This window comes from Mobula birostris, chromosome 3, assembly GCF_030028105.1.
Source record: "Mobula birostris isolate sMobBir1 chromosome 3, sMobBir1.hap1, whole genome shotgun sequence".
NCBI classification, from domain to species: domain Eukaryota; kingdom Metazoa; phylum Chordata; class Chondrichthyes; order Myliobatiformes; family Myliobatidae; genus Mobula; species Mobula birostris.
In genome coordinates, this window is record NC_092372.1 from 161,318,700 (window position 1) to 161,323,430 (window position 4,731).

The 4,731-nt window shown below is 39.2% G+C and overlaps 1 long non-coding RNA gene across 1 annotated transcript; it reads right to left on the reverse strand.

The window, feature by feature from the left end:
• Nucleotides 1-2,154: 2,154 nt before the first annotated feature.
• LOC140194749 (uncharacterized) lies at nucleotides 2,155-3,648 on the reverse strand. The gene is made up of 3 exons (XR_011885287.1): nucleotides 3,328-3,648; nucleotides 3,088-3,245; nucleotides 2,155-2,536 (listed from the first exon to the last, which is right to left on the reverse strand). It is a non-coding gene; the product is annotated as an uncharacterized lncRNA (long non-coding RNA).
• Between the last annotated feature and the right edge of the window lie 1,083 nt (nucleotides 3,649-4,731).

Sequence of the window (4,731 nt, forward strand, 5' to 3'; positions counted from 1 at the left end):
GGCCTCCACAGCCTTCTGGGGCAGAGCATTCACCACTCTCTGGGTGAAAAAGTTTTTCCTCAACTCCGTTCTAAATGGCCTACCCCTTATTCATAAACTGTGGCCTCTGGTTCTGGACTCACCCATCAGCAGGAACATGCTTCCTGCCTCCAGCGTGTCCAATCCCTTAATAATCTTATATGTTTCAATAAGATTCCCTCTCAGCCTCTAAATTCCAGAGTATACAAGGCCAGTCGCTCCAATCTTTCGACATATGACAGTCCTGCCATCCCGGGAATTAACCTTGTGAACCTATGCTGCACTCCCTCAATAGCAAGAATGTCCTTCCTCAAATTTGGAGAACAAAACTGCACACAGTACTCCAGGTGTGGTCTTCCCAGGGCCCTGTACAGCAGCAGAAGGACCTCTTTGCTCTTATACTCAATTCCCTTTGTTATGAAAGCCAGCATGCCATTAGCTTTCTTCACTGCCTGCTGTACTTGCATGCTTGCTTTCAGTGACTGATGTACAAGAACACCTAGATCTCGTTGTGCTTCCCCTTTTCCTAACTTGACTCCATTTAGATAATAATCTGCCTTCCCGTTCTTACCAAAGTGGATAGCCTCACATTTATCTACATTAAACTGCATCTACCATGCACCTGCCCACTCACCCAGCCTGTCCAAGTCACCCTGCATTCTCATAACATCCTCCTCACATTTCATACTGCCACCCAGCTTTGTGTCATCGGCAAATTTGCTAATGTTATTTTTAATTCCCTCATCTAAATCATTAATATATATTGTAAACAGCTGCGGTCCCAGCACTGAACCCTGCGGTACCCCACTGGTCACTGCCTGCCATTCCGAAAGGGACCTGTTAATCGTTACTCTTTGTTTTCTGTCAGCCAGCCAATTTTCAATCCATGTCAGTACTCTGCTCCCAGTACCATGTGCCCTAATTTTGCCCACTAATCTCCTATGTGGGACTTTATCAAAGGCTTTCTGAAAGCAGGTACACTACATCCACTGGCTCTCCCTTGTCCATTTTCATAGTTACATCCTCAAAAAATTCCAGAAGATTAGTCAAGCATGATTTCCCCTTTGTAAATCCATGCTGATTCGGACTGATCCTGTTACTGCTATCCAGCTGTGTCATAATTTCATCTTTTATAATTGACTCCAGCATCTTTCCCACCACCGACAACAGGCTAGCCGGTCTATAATTCCCTGTTTTCTCTCTTCCTCCCTTCTTGAAGAGAGGGACAACATTAGCCACCCTCCAACCCACAGGAACTGATCCTGAATCTATAGAACATTGGAAAATGATTACCAATGCATCCACGATTTCTAAAGCCACCTCCTTAAGTACCCTGGGATGCAGACCATCAGGTCCCAGGGACTTATCAGCCTTCAGACCTAACAGTCTATCCAACACCATTTCCTGCCTAATATAAATTTCCTTCAATTCATTCGTTACCCTAGGTCCTTTGGCCACTATTACATCTGGGAGATTGTTTGTGTCTTCCCTAGTGAAGACAGATCCAAAGTACCTGTTCAACTCATCTGCCATTTCCTTGTTCCCCATAATAAATTCACCCGCTTCTGTCTTCAAGGGCCCAATTTTGGTCTTAACTATTTTTTTCCTTTTCACATATCTAAAGAAGCTTTTACTATCCTCTTTTATATTCTTGGCTAGTTTACATGCTATGTTGATGCTGAAAACATTTTGACACTTGCAAGCTGTCCCCAGCACAATCCTCAGAATGCATTGGTTGTTGACACAAAGTGATATTTTTCATTTATGTTTCAATGTACATGTGAAAAATAAAACTAATCTTCAACACTTTAATATACAATCCTCCCAATGTTTTAATAGTATTTTGTAATTACACGGTCTTATTGGCTTGATCTGTAATGCATCTTAAATGATCAAAGGTCAAATTTAATGTCAGAGAAATGTGTACAATATACATCCTGAAATGTTTTTTCTTTGCAAACATCTACGAAAACAGGAAAGTGCCCTAAAGAATGAATGACAGTTAAACATAAGAACCCTGAAGTACCCCCCCCCAGCTTCACCCCCCGCGTGTAAGCGGCAGCGAGCAACAACCCCCCTCTTCCCACCAGCAAAAAATACGCAGATCATTACCATCACCAAACCCAAGTGTGCTAAGTGTGCTAAGCAATAGCAAAGACACAGACCAAAGTTACCCCAAATGCCTCTCATTTCATCCCACATTACGATGTTAAAAGTCCATTTTGTCGCTTTTTTCAAGCTCTGTGTCCAAAGATTGCAAAGACCTCGGGTCTGTGGACCCACAGCGAAAGATTTTCTAGCCTCCCTGACGACACACAAGTCTCCTGCTGTGACACCGACCCTCGATCCGCCCGTCTCCAGAGCCTCGAGATCTTAGGCTTCTGACATGATCGAGACTCTCAGGCTAAACCCTTGGCATGTCGAGCAACAGCCAGTCATGGAACCCCGAGAACGAGTCCTATTTCCACAAAGGACTGGAGTCTGCGTGTAAGTCCAGGTCAGGGTCTTCAAAAGAACCCTGAAAGGGGAAAATAATGATTATTAAAGATAGAAATAGAGCTGTTTCCAAAGATGCAAGCAGAGGAGTCGCCGTTAGGATTTCATAAAATTCACCAAGGAATTTCTGTTGTGATGTTTCATTTCTTTTTAAAAAGTCAAAAATTGGTTAATAGTAAAACCAATTCTACTAGATGCAACTATCTCTTAAAACTTTTGGAATGTCACACAATGGTAAGCAATCTACTTTGATATTATGTTGACTTTTATTAAGTGATTGCTAAAGGTTGACTCTTCAAGAATTATGAATTTTTGAGGGAATAAAAGAGGAAGATAAATACTGAAGTCATGCAAAATGTTTATATATATATTATATATATACACACACACATACATACACACACACACACACACACACACACACACACACATACACCATTCTAACAACTACTGACTCTTTGCTTCATTTCCTCTTCCTAACCAAGTTACAAAGGAAGGTCAAATATAATTATCATTACTAACTGTAAAATATGCATTAATTTTTTATCCTTTGTAATAATTATATTTCATTACCTCATACCGTTGGTACAAGCCATTCCCTCAAATAATCAGATCAGACTTTCCAACTGATAAGCAGTAATGCACCAAGCAAATTTGGCAAATACATAGCTATTGTGCTGTCTTCGAAGCCCGTAATGTTGAATGATAAACTTCTCATCTTCTCATGTTATCTAGAAAGAAAAATACAAAATACCGAATTGTTGTTCAACAAGAGTGTGAAAAAATAATCAACAAGAGTAGAAAATGCTCAACTTTTTCTGTAGATCAAAGCAGCATTTCAGGGAAGAGCACATATTTGAGCACATCTACACTTGAACACCTCACTCTTGAACCAGAAAGGTTAACTTCACTCAACTTTAGTTGCTCCATCACTAAACTATTCCCACAGCATATGGACATACTTTCAAGGATTCTTCATCAGATGTTCTGGATATTTATTGCTAATTTATTATTATTATTATTTCTTCCTTTTTTCTCTTTTTGTATTTGCACAATTTCTTGCTGTTTTTTTGCACATCGGTTGTTATCCATTCTGTTGGGTGCGGTCTTTCATTGATTCTGTTGTGTTTCTTGTATTTGCTGTGATTGTCCGTAAAAAAAAAAGAATCACAGGGTTATATATGGTGACAAGTATGCACTTTGATAATAAATTTACTTTGAACTTTGAACTTTCAAGAGAAACAGAATTAATATTTAAGACCGATGGATGCCTTCAGAACAAAACCTTCCAATGAAAGGTCACCAACATGAACCAGTTGCATATCGCCGATATTGTCTAACATGTGAGGTGTTTCCATTACTCTTATTTCATGATATGTTTGCTTTTTGATAATAGATACAAAATTGGCTTTACAATCCAATTTCTCAAATAGCAGGTAAATGCAATTATAAACAATCACCATTACCAGTTTTCTGCTCATCAATCCAATTTAAAATAACTATCAGAATTCTCAATGACTGAAGGAGATTCTGACTTCTCCCACATTCAATGGTGAAATTCCAAAGGCAGAGTACATTGAATATTGACACTGCTCCAACTTGTTACCCAATAAATTTGAGAGGGAAACATAACCCAATTATAACCTGCTAACCCAGCCAGCTATTGTGAAATAAGTGGGTCATAATTAAGTTTATTATCACTGACTTACAGTATATGAAGTCAAATACTTAATATTTAACCCAGTTATAAAAAGATTGCATGATCTTTGATGTTTCTTTGAATTAAATAAAACAGATTTATGAACTATAAAAACTGATGGGCAGGCAAAGACCAGATGGTCCATTAATCCTACCCTATATGAGCCAGTCAGAACAGAAGAGCAGACAGGGAATCACTGCATTTGTATAATCTGCAAAAAAAAAGTGAGGAAGAAGGAATAGCAAATATTATATACATGAATTAAAAAAGAACAATGAATTCAGGAGAGACCTTCTGTTGAGCAACTCTGAATATAAGTAGATTACTGAAAAATGCTTCCTTACCTGACTGGGATACACTAGGAATAAAACTCTCTGCAATCAGCAGCAAGACATTAATTGTAAAGGCACCAACATCACAAAGGTATGGAATCTGCTGAGACCAGATAGGCCCATCTGATCTCCTGCTCCCTCCTTAGTCCTACCACTGACTCGAAGTACTGTTCCTAATTTGTCCCA